The following is a 12,683-nucleotide window of genomic DNA, read 5'->3' on the forward strand; positions in this document are numbered from 1 at the left end:
TCTCTCTCTCTCTCTCTCTCTCTCTCTCTCTCTCTCGTGGGGTAATTAGGCTAATCAACGTGATCCTCTTCTGCAGATATCCCCCACAATCTTTGCGAGAGATCTTGCATCACCCATTGGATTAGAGAAACCGACTCGGTGTGACAACAAGTGCGGAGGGACGGCGGTGACGAGCGGCTATGGTGGAGCTCTTGAGCCATGCTCAAGCTCAACGGATAGGGAACTTCCCAAGACACAATTAGGGTAGGGTTTCCTTAACAACAATCTGTTTCTCAATGCCAAGGTAAATGGACAACACAACATTGCTTTATCTGATCACTGCTCCATTCTGTGTTCTCTCTCTCTCAAGGAAATCAAAAGGTTAGGGCAGGCTAGCTTCATAGAAATCCCAAGTTGTTTCAAGTTCCCACTCGTGGTGGGTAGAAACTTGTAGCAAATGTGGGGCGTATATAGGTCTTCAAAAAAGTCGTGGGTCAATGCTGTTAGAGATTCGGAGAAGTTTCTCATAGATCTAAAAAAGGTCTCACGAGGATCATGTCAGATAGGAGAGAGAAAACAAGTACAAAGAGATGCAAACTCTAGAACAGAAGATCAATCAAGGCCAGATAGACTTACAAGAGGACCTAATTAAAGTTAGAGAAGAGCTAAAGAATGAAGAATAAATACAATGTCAACATATCAAACTCTATCTAAGAGAGTGGTGGACTGGAAAGGTTCATAAGCCTTCTAAAGTAATGTTCTCCCTCTTAAAAAGAGGCTAACATAGATTACATCCCCATGTTGAAATATAGTAGGGGCAAACATACTAAATCTTTGGCTGAAAACATGGACATTGTCAAGGAACATTTCTCGGACATCTTTAGTGGAAAAAAAGACTTTACAAAGGAAGGAAAGCTTGCCATCCAAATCATTTTAGAATGCAGAAGGAAAACAATACCCTCAAGCCTATCAGCCTTTCTAGAAGAGAAAAATTCTCGAGGGAAACTAGAGGATGCAATTAATGCTATGCCAAAATGGTAAAAGCCCTGGGCTAGATGGACTCCCAGCAAAGTTCTTCAAATCTTTCAAAGAATTCATGCTAACTTCTCTTCTTAAGGTTTGGAAGGAATCAATCAAATAATGTGCCCTCCCATTCTCTATAAACGAAGGGGTTATCAAATTGATTCGTCCTAAGGATGAAATTATTAACTCGAGTCCTATAACTATGCTGAGCATAGCATATAAAATCTTTCAAAGGCCCCAGCAAGAAGACTCTCCCGCCATTTGAAAGAATGGATAAGACTAGAGCAGAAGGGATCCATCAAAGGCAGATTTATACTTGATGCTATTATAGCCCTTTTGGACAGAGTGAAGTATGCTTAACAAACCCATTAGGATTTTATGTTCTTCAAAATAGATTTTGACAAAGCCTATGACAGATTGGAGTGGGACTTTGTTTTATAGTCCTCAATAGATATGGTAATGCATAGGCTAGAGTGACAGTGAATGGACACCTTGCAGAATCTTTTGTATTACAAAGATCCATCAGGCAAGGCTGCCCCCTAGCCCTGTTTCTTTTTGCTATCGCCTGCTACCTGTAGACGCCTTGGGTTGGCTAGTCCAAAAGGCAATGGACAAAGGTCAGCTAAAGGGCATCTCCCTTCCCGATAATAAAGGAAAAATCTATCTTCAACCATTTGCAAACGATACCAATGGGCTGATTCATAATGACTAGTCATCTATTCAAGCTTTCTAGGAGTGTCTTAGACTCTTCTACCTAGCATTGGGATCAACTATTAATCGCTATAAAGAATGGATTAAAACAATGCTTATAAAACCTCCGTATTGGCTTCTAAAACAAGGATGCAAGGTGATCAAGGAAGGTCAGGTCTTGCACTTCTTAGCATTCCAATGGGATTCGATGTAACCATGCATCAAAGGTGGCTATGGGTGATGGACAAAGTGTAAAACAAATTTAAAATATGGAGTGGGCTCTAGCACAGTTTTGCTAGCAGAACAGTGGTGCTCAAACACATCCTCTTCCCTATGGCCATATACTTTCTCTCATGTTGGTGCCCATCAAACAATGATCTCAACTAATTGGAAAGACTATGTAGAAATTTTCTCTAGTATGGAAGTGCTGAGGGGGACATTTTTTTGGTGAGCATTTTTTAGCGAGCGCTTTTTGGGAATCAGGCGAGCAGATTCCAAAAAGATTCTCCCTCCCCCAAGACAGAGAGGGCCTACAATTGAGGTTATTGGTTTGAACTGAGAATAAAACCTAGTTTTTTAATGTACATCTTTCAATTATAGAAATTCCAAGCCCCCCTCCATGAAGAGAGAGGGGCGAAGAAAGCTAGAGAGAGAAACATGACATAATTACTTCGGGGAGAGTGAACACATAAACACATGTCAACATCACATCCTCTACATCGAGGTTATTGGTTCAAACTAAAAATAAAACCAAGTTCATTCACGAACACCTTCCAAATATAGAAATACGAAAACCAACATCACATCCTCTACATTGGGGTTATTGGTTCAAACTGAAAATAAAACCAAGTTCATTCATGCACACATTCCAAATACAGAAATGTGAAAACCAACATCTTTGCTACTATGGGGCTCGCTTGTTCTCTAGGGTGTAGGCACAAAGTAAGCAAATGGTGTTTATACCCTTTCTTACTTCCTCTAGCAAGACACACTTAGACGATTCATCAATAAAACCATGGACTCGCCAAATTGCAATTAAGCCCACCACTTTGTCCTTAACTTCAGAAAAATTTTCATCATTTTCAGAAGTGGAAAGGATGTGTGACCTTTCCATGCTTGTCACCATCTATGGTTTTCTGCTTGATCTTCGCATTGGCGGCCTCCCTCTCGATATGCACGAGCAACAACTTCAATGCTAACATTTGATGAGGCTATCACAAGCAAAAAGAAGGAGGGTTTGGGTTGTTTTACTCTTGTTAACAAGGCTTGGTGGAAATGTTGTATAACAAATTGCTTTGGAGCTTTCCTCTATATTTATAGTAGTGGGAGAGGTTCAACACTCAAAATAAAAACTATATTTGTTTTTTAAAATGTTATTTACAAAGGTTTCTTTCCTCGAATTTTGGCACCATAATAAAAAATGCATATTTTAAACTTGTTTGGGAAAGAGCGACCATGTATTTGGAGGAGATAGACATTGCACAATTGAACTCTCTACCAATGAGGTGACATCCACAAAGGTTAAGCTCAACTGATTATCCTTGCAGTCAAATTTCTAAATTAGGGTATGTTCTCCTACAAGACAAGGCATTATAAAACTCAAGGTCAAATAGGATAGATTGGTGGATAAACATATTCTCGCTCTGGCTTAAGCCTAGCACATGTAAATAAATCAAGTACAAGTGCTTGCATGCAAGGTACGGCTTCTTCTTGGCATCTCTATCTGCAAAATCTGGACATGTATAAGATAGTTCGTCTTTCACATGCACATCATATTTTCCCACGTGTGCATGATCCTCATGCAATTCGATCTTAAAAACTTCATACTTGTGCTCCACTCTCTACATTTCTTCTACCACCATAGCTTTCATTTTCAAAGAAACCTTTATTTTCTTAGCTGCTTCCTCTGATATTGAGTGCAGTACTTGAATCTTATGCCATCTCACATCCTTGACCCACCAGCCTCTATGTTAGTAGTGGACCCATATGGTGGATCTTTTGAAGGTGCAGTTGTAAAGAACCTTGAAGCCCCACTGCTATGCGATGGGGTGGGCACAACACCTTTCACATTCTTGCACTCCATCTAGTATCCACCTTCCCACAATGAACATACCTCCTCGTTTGTGAGGTTCGTTCTGATAGCAACTGGCCATATCTTGGGTGGTGCACTACGCTTTGGGTCTATTTTGTTGTCCACTATATAGCAATGAAGCATGCCGCCAGGGCAGAACCACATCCATTGTCTAATGAGACCATTAGGGTGCTTGTGATAGCCTTCAAAGGAAGGTTCATGCATACCCTTAGCATATTTGGCTATGTGTTACCCATACCTCTTACCCTCATGAGGCGTTCCGCTACATGTGACCTTGCTGCCAATGCATGTCCTTCGGATTGCCCACATTGCTTTATTCACCTTGCGCTCAATGACATTGCCCTCTGTGACTTCTGCAGTTCTTTCTGGAGTTTTGCTTGTATCATGTTCTTTGAAATTGATCTTTCATGGCCTCCCATAATACTTGCGATCTCTTACATGTGTGTTGTACTCTGGTCTCGATGCATGGCCTCATCATCAATATCAATTACTACCCTTGATGTGTGCACTGTCTTTGTCACCAGTGAGAGGGGTAGGTGCCCTGTACATGGGTGTTCCTTCAGTTGCCTGATTAACTATTCGGACCACTTGGGCATGGCTTGTAGAGCACCGTTCTTTTAGTTTCTCCAAGCTTGGGCCTCTCCATATGTGCTTGCCTTGAGTGTAAGAGACTTCCTTTGTGCTTTGCAAAATTTCATTCGCCATATCGTTAGTACATGCATCGTAAAGAGAAATCTTGCGTCTATATCCTTTCCCTGCTAGCCAACGTCCATGCTTGTGTTTTGCTAGGTTTGTTCTTGGGGTATTTGGGCCATCATTACTTCTCTCTATCATTGTCTCATGACTGAACCCCAATGTGCTATGCACACTTCCCACTAGATCAACTAAGAGTCCATTGGTCCAAAGTTCCTATCAATCACATGACCATTGTGCCACCATTGACGTATCAATCGAGCCTCCACTGATGCACCTTCACTGGTAGGAGCCATGCACCACTTCTCACACAGTGCTTTGTGCTCTCCTTGAGACGTAACACACACATACTTTGTTGTGTGGGCAACCATGCTTTCCTCCCAATGAAATAGGCAAGACCTCTCCCTATCTTGTCAAGACGTTTTTTCCACCATTGAACACATGTCGAAGTGCATTCCAGTTTGCTTGAGCCTCGTCTGCCTTGAAACCATAAAAATCTACCCTCTTCACAACCATGGTTGTCCATGACTTCATTAATGCATTCCCAGAGAATAGACATTGGGCATCCATATCCTCCTCTTTCATTTCACATGTCGCAATGGTGAGAAGATCCTGCATGTTACGTGAAAACGAGTCATTTAAGAGGTTCTACAATTAGCTTGCTCTAACCACCTAAATACTCTACATTGGTAATTTTCTACCTTGGATCATATACATGACAAGCCATGGTCACCTAATCTGATGTTTCATTGGGTGTGGTCAAATTGTATCCACACATGTCACAGGTCACCAGAGCCAATCCGTTGCATTCTATTCACAAAACCCAACCCTGAAAGCCAGTCCAATGGTGGACATCTTGAAAACATAGCACTTCTCACCTAAGGACCCTTGACGTGGGAACCTGCTTCCATGGAAGAAGTTGTAAGTGCACTCTTGCTTCAGCTTCAAAAGTGCATCCAAGCTAAAACTCTCCTTTGAAGGGCCTTACTGGGCTGAGTGACTGACCTTCGAAACCTAAAAAATAAATTGTTCAAATATTACAATGCATCTTATCAAGATTTTAATAACTATTTAACACCTACCAAATTTACCAACCAGATTAGCCTACCAGTTGTCTTCCACTAGTGGTCCCATCTCCTCTTAAATGTTGATGAACTATTTAACACCTACCAAATTTACCAACCAGATTAGCCTACCAGTTGTCTTCCACTAGTGGTCCCATCTCCTCTTAAATGTTGATGAAATCTTGTTCCCCAAATGAAATGAGGGGAACCACCTTCTTGCACTAGTGCTACCGTTTGACGATTTCTTTTACCACACACATTTGAACCTTCCTTGCCCCAGCATTGCGATCCACCCCTAGCACCATGGACACCATTTGCCTGGTCCTATCAGTTAGTGCCTTTAATATGCCTACACGTACATTATGTTGATGGGTGCCGATGTGTATCATTAATCTGTTCATCGTCTCGTCAAAGGGCATCACATAATAGATGTAGCAATTGTATGTAGCAATGCACATCACTGGAACTGAGCAGGAATTGCAAAGGAGCTTCCCAGACGCATTGCTGCACTCCTATACAGTTGTTGGTGCCTTTAGCATGCTTCCAGTAAAATGTGATGTATTTGACACCCTGTGGTTCTTTAAACGCAGGAAAAGTTCATTAACACACTTCAAAATACCTAGACGATGGCTTCGCTGACATACTCCAGGGAAGGCAATGTTAGAGGTTTGCGGCTTTGACCACCAGTGGGGATCATACTTATGCTCCATGGAGTCCATTCCTAGGCGTGTTCCCATGGTCGGGAACTCAAATGTAATATCACCATTGTATTGTCTAGGAATCTCCATGGCCTTAATAACGTCTTTGACATTTAGCAAAATCTTTGTTAATGTGTTTCCTTCTTCATGCTGAAAAGGTGTTCTAAAATGCTCTTACCTTGTCCTCTTGCAACACTGGATGAGCCTGATGCATCGGTATCCTTGTTATCTTGAAAGGGATTACATAAATTTATCACATTTTTTAGAGTTAGAAAACCTTTGGGTGGAAACCTCTGGGTGGGCTATCTAAGATGGCTATTGGTTCTGGGTTTAACTTCAATGAAGAATCAACTATTGCCAAGTAGTTGGCTGATAGAGAGTCCTCAAGTATAGAACTCCTCTCCCTCATGATTAGAGGTTGCCTTGAGAGGGATGTGCAACTCTTGGGTCCCAATATTTACTAAGGCTTGCAATCCACAAAATGAGCGGGGAGCTACTTGCTCATGTAAAAACTTTTCACTCACCACAACCCGTCCATTGATGAAACTCAGTTCTTTCTTAGAAGATGGGAATGTGATTGTTGTAAAGAGGAGAAAAAATGAAGTACACAACAAGAACAAAAAAGAATGGTACAATAGGTAGGGAGTACAAAAGTACTGAATGCTAATTAAGACCCTTAAGCAAGTTGACTGTTTTTAATCAAACTGTTATAATTTAATTTAATTTTTTATTATTTTAAAATATTTTTAAAAAAATCTAAAAAATAAATATATATTAATTTATTAATTTTTTTTCAAAATTAGCATCCAGTCATCTCTCTCCCTCATCCCTCTCCGTACTCTCGTTCATCATGGTTTACAAGATAAACATCAAAAAACCTAACCATCTAAAAAACTCGACAAATACATTAAAGAAGCTGGCACTATGAAGTTGCATTGAAGTTGCATTATGAATAATGCCAACATTATTACAAACCTCAAAACTTAGTAGGAAAGACACTCATAAGTTTCTACGATGGGCAACCATTGATTGGGCCATATTCCTAATTAATTGCTTGTTCTCATCGTTAATGACTCTGTATGTCCTCCAATAAGCAACTGCACTTGATATTTTGAGCTCAAACATATCTATTGTTGCCAAGTCATTCTTCTTTCCTTGGATTATTTGCTTTAATTCCAATAATAAACTCCCTGAAATCTCTCTATCTTGGTACAAGTCGGGATTGATTGGGTCATTCTTGTACATCTCATCAAGCGCCATGTATCTTGCAAGATGATACACTCCATGGTAAGCTCCTCTACGATGGCGTGGTCATGACGCGTAAATAATCACAGAAGCGGGTGCTTGGGAGGAGGAGATGAAGAGGCACTTGAGGAAGGCAGAGAGGAGGGCCGAGAAGTCTCAAGAGGGCTGAAATAGCCATGCGTGGCCACACACATGCCCACGCAGGGCTACCACATGTTGGGCCCACGATTGTGGGCCTAACACTTGGCTACCACATGTGAGGCCCCCAATCGTGGGCCTCCCACATTCCTACCACATGTGAGGCCCACGATAGTGGGCTGCCACGTGTAATGCTCGAGTGCGGGCATTACACGTGGCATCCACGTGGACTGCACGTTGGCCCAGTCCACGTCATCGGCACCATGCTAGGCACACGTGGCACCAATTAGATGGCACCACGTGTGCCTTGTCACATTGCGTGGCCACGTCCACGCGGCTGGCCATGCATGCTAGCTGCATGGCCACGTGGCCACGTGGGCGGCTGTGCAATGGCTATTAAGCCACTACATAGCGGCTGTTAAGGGCTCACAAAAGAGCCCTTAACAGCCTCTCGCTCCCCCCTCTTGCCTCCCCGTCTCACCTCTCTCTCACCTCCCCCTCTCGCCTCTCTCTCTCGCTCCCCCCCTCTCGCCTTTCTCACTCGCCCTCTCTCTCAAACTCTTGTCCCCCTCACTTGCCCTCTCTCTCTCTCCCCCTCTTGTCCCCCTCACTCGCCCTCTCTCTCAAACTCTTGTCCCCCTCACTTGATCTCTCTCTCTCTCTCCCCCCCTCTTCTTGTCCCCCTCACTCGCCCTCTCTCTCTCCCTCGCTCCCTCTCTTGTCCCCCTCCTCGCTCCCCCTCACTCGCCCCCCCCCCCTCTCTCTCTCTCTCTCTCTCTCTCTCTCTCTCTCTCTCTCTCTCTTGCCCCACTCTCTCGCTCACCCTCCTCTTTCCCTCGCTCCCCTCTCTCTCTTAACCTCTCAACAGTCGCCGTCTCTTTCTCTCTTAACTCCTCCCACAGAGTCGAGATCTCAACGGTTGGAAGCGGTCTCAACAATTGGAACGCCCTCAAGCAATAAGGATCCTCACTTGTCCTTAATGTCGAAGGAAGAGTTCTCAATCATCAAAGTTCTCCAGTTAGACTTCATATGGATAGCATAACAAGGCAAATAACATCACATGTAATTGGAATAAAAAATTAATGCAATTTAAATACTAATAAGATAATTGCATCACATGCTGAATGACAACAAAAGACTAATTTAAGAAGTATTGATGGTAATATGGATGCATACTCAAGACAAAATGCCTCCCACGGACTCGTCTACAATTGAAAGGGTTCACTGGATCGCAACAAGATGAGATCATTCTCTTGCAAGATGTGGGCATATCACAAGTGTCCACATCAAGCGAGGTGACAAACACCTCACAATTGCAACTAACTATGGAATTTGGTTCTTCAATGGCCGCCAACAATCATGTGGCCACCAGTAGTGCCACGATTGTAGAAGAAGAGGAGTTTGTGAAAGAGAGTTTCGGCTGGTTAATCGACACATCTCGACAAATTGGGTGGAGGACCACTTGGTCGAAAACCAAAACCGCCTTCCTAGAGTGCCGCTTTGTTGCCTCCTTGCAAACCCAGCAATCTGCATGAACGAGGATTCTGTCGAGAGACTGATCAGGACCATCAAGGAGAGCAAGTACCAATCGACAATGGTGGCATTCATTGTCTCAGAGGGATTCCCAAGCAAAGCCCCGATTCCATTCGACCGTCGAAGTGTAGCCAGCCAACGATCTAGTGAATTTGACACGATATTGGAGGAGACCAAAGGATGGAAACACATGGTTGGCAAGATGTTCGTTGTTTGGGATGGCAACCATTGACTCAAAGCTTGGCAAGAATGGGTGGGTCAAAAAAGAGAGGATTCCCAAGGTGAATTGCTGAGTGGTCCGGTTCCTTGAGGAAGAGGAGCCGGAGTTCTTGTTGGTGCTACACATGATCAACAAGCAATTGCATTGTACAATGTGTATATGAAATGAAGAAACATTGTGTATGTCATCTTTTGCCTTGTTTGTAATGCATGCAAATTTTTCAGGGTCACCACCATTCATGTGCCGAACACAATGGCACATGATATATTTATGATATGCAGCGTGTGGGTCTTGCCGATCCACAATCGTTGTTGTCAAAGTTTCGTGATGATGATCGTGCATGGGCCCAAAAAGCACTTACTTATCCAAGACCCAACAGATCCAAGTGGTTGAAGCTTCCCATGGCACTCTTGTCACAATTAGTTTTCAAGGTGTGTGCGCATTGCAATATGTTTTGATTTCAAAATATATTTCTTAATGTTTTCAATTCGAAGTATGTTTCTTAAATAAATATAAACGCATTGCAGTCGAAATTCGATGCCACGTTTCAGGCCAAGATCAATGGCTTGCCTTAGCGAGGGAGCAGAGAATACATGATGGATGCAGAATTGTTCGACAAGAACTATAAGGATGCCCTAAAGGAGACGGAGACACTCTTCACTAAAAGGGGACATGAGCTGGCACAAATTGCCAACCCCGACTGTGGGAAAAAGTTCTTTAAAAAAGTGATCTCTTACCAAGGGTGGGGTGAAAAGGCTAGCAAATTCACTACACCGAAGCTAGCCAAGATTGCTCGAAGCACATGTTTCAAATGAAGAGTAAGATCTTCAGCTCTCTTGATGCATTACATTTTTTTTAAAAGTTATTAGAAACCTAATGCTTGTTTACAATGCAGAAAATGTAGGCTGCTTAACATATTGGCTGGTGGCGAGTTTGCTATATGAGGGATGCGCAGATTTCGCCATCTGACAGAGCCTTCTTCATGCGGATCCATCGTCATGTGTACTGGTTCCAATTGACCGAGTACACGCTTAAATTATATGCGAAGCTGGAGGCGGGCTCACCTGCAATAGCTAGCATGCATGAAAGAGCCGCAAAAGACTCTGGAGTAGGTATCACGGATGCCCTGAAATCTTACAAGAAGTCTCATTTTGAGAAGGTATTTGTTAGGTGGAAAGGACAAATGCGTGCTACCTTGGATCCTGACTAGTCACCACACCTACCATGCACATCATGACGCCTCTTGTACATGTATAAAGTACCTCAACTCTTTTTTTTTTTTGCTTTGTATGGTAGAAGCTCTCATGCTTCTTGTATTGGTTTCTTAGACCTTTCTAATGGTTGTGTATTAGGTGGTGGAGAAGTAGTGTACGTGATCTACATTCCCGAGAGCACCCTTCAGACGCATGGGTGCTGTCTGAGGTGTAGGAGACATGATTGTGCCCCGAAGAGTGGATCGACGAGCTTCGAGGCGAGGACACATGAATACTTTGTTTATGGTGGTTAGACTACCCAGAGGGGGAGTTTCCTCCAGAGGGGGCAGAGCAGTTTTAGAGTACATGGAATGTTCCTTGGTGGAATGTTTTTTAGGAGATATTTGTGGAGTCGGCTTTTGTGCTTGCTGCAGAGTTCCTACATGTGCTGATGGCACTATGGTGTGCACTCTACGTGTGGTGCACTTGGGGATTGTTGTGCAGGAGGCAGGAACTTGGAACTTCACATTGCAAAGTACTTTGTTCTTGCATGTCACGCGATATCTCTATGTCATGTCAGAAGATGGCCAAGAAGAGGTGAGTGAAGGATTCTTTGGTTTTTGTGAAAGTCAAGCTCAATGATTTCCCTCCCTAAAGTACTTACTAGTGTGTGCAAGTAGGTCTCTACTTTGGTCATCACACTATCTTCATGCACCCCAGTGAGAGTACATCCACTTGTCTAAAGTATGATAGGTGGGGAGGCGAGGTAGCTGCAGATTGCGGAGGTTTTGAGGTTGGGGATGATATCTTCTTGGAGTCGAAAGCACATGAGGAAACCTCCCCATACCAATTGGATGGGGACGGGGATCTCATCTGATATGCTGTTGAGCATAGCAAGCCTTTCGCAAGGTAATCATGTGCACGATTCGAGTAGTGAAATCGTTATATAATCAATGTCTTAGACATTGTCGTCCATTTGTACATATGGTAATTGTGGGCTTCTACTATGGTGGCAGGTGGTTACTCAGGAAGTTCATTGATCACGCGGGGACGCTGTCCTAGATTGCTTTGCTGGTACTGGGTCCATGGCTAGAGCATGCAGGACAATGCATCAGCGTGGAGAGCGACGAGGTATGCCTTGGTTCATGTCTACAACCACTTTCCACTGTGCACGATGATTTGGGTAACCAGTTTTTCAGGGGTGAGGTCAATGAGATTGTTCGACGAGAACATCAGGTGGACGTGGGGGCACCATATCATCCAGTCCTCCCAGTACCCATGAGCCCAACACAGTCTAGTGCTTCAACATGGCCACCTAGTGTTCCAATGGAGCCCCAATATCGACATGTCTTGTCACATACATCCCCCGTAGCTTCATTTGCAGTTCCCCCATGGGCACCACAGCCTGATTTTGCAAGGCCACTTTTTCCACCTGCACTTGCACCATTTGGTAGAGGTCCCTACCCCATACCACCTCCCTTCTTCCACTAGGGAGTCCGACGTCCGTACTGATGTATTTCAATAGCTTGTAATGTTTGAAATATATTGGTTTTAGACATTATTGTTGTTCTTCACTCATATTATGACAATGGCCATGTTTTTGGCTTCTTTCATGGCTTAGATTTTTGAGAGAGATGATGCAATTGGAGTGAGATCTCAACAACACGAGAGAGAGAGAGAGAGAGAGAGAGAGAGAGAGAGAGAGAGTATGATGGAGATATTGAAATAATAACAATTGTGATTAAAGTATTTTTTGTCATGCTTAAAATAAGAATTCTAGTGCTCGGAAAAGCAAATTTTTATTCCTTTTGAAGTTATAAAACAGTAGAGATTGCCATGTTCTTCTAGACACTCTTCTTCTAGACAGATTCCATACCACTCTCCCCTTATATCTTCATATTGCAACAGAGTCCTTGTGAACTCTATGGTTATGGCTTCATCTAGTAATCCCTCTAATACTACAGCGTTTGCAACCATCTTAAGTAAAGGTCTTCAATCTTTCATGCAACTTAAAGAAAAGGAACCTAGATCGGATGTCGTTTTGGAGGCATGGACAACATCTGAAGTAAATGAGCTCTACAAAAGAAGCTGAAAACATGCCAAGCGGTAGACCTT

This window comes from Cibotium barometz, chromosome 12 (assembly GCF_041138505.1).
Source record: "Cibotium barometz isolate CiBa-2024 chromosome 12, ASM4113850v1, whole genome shotgun sequence".
In the NCBI taxonomy this organism is placed as follows: Eukaryota; Viridiplantae; Streptophyta; class Polypodiopsida; order Cyatheales; family Cibotiaceae; genus Cibotium; species Cibotium barometz.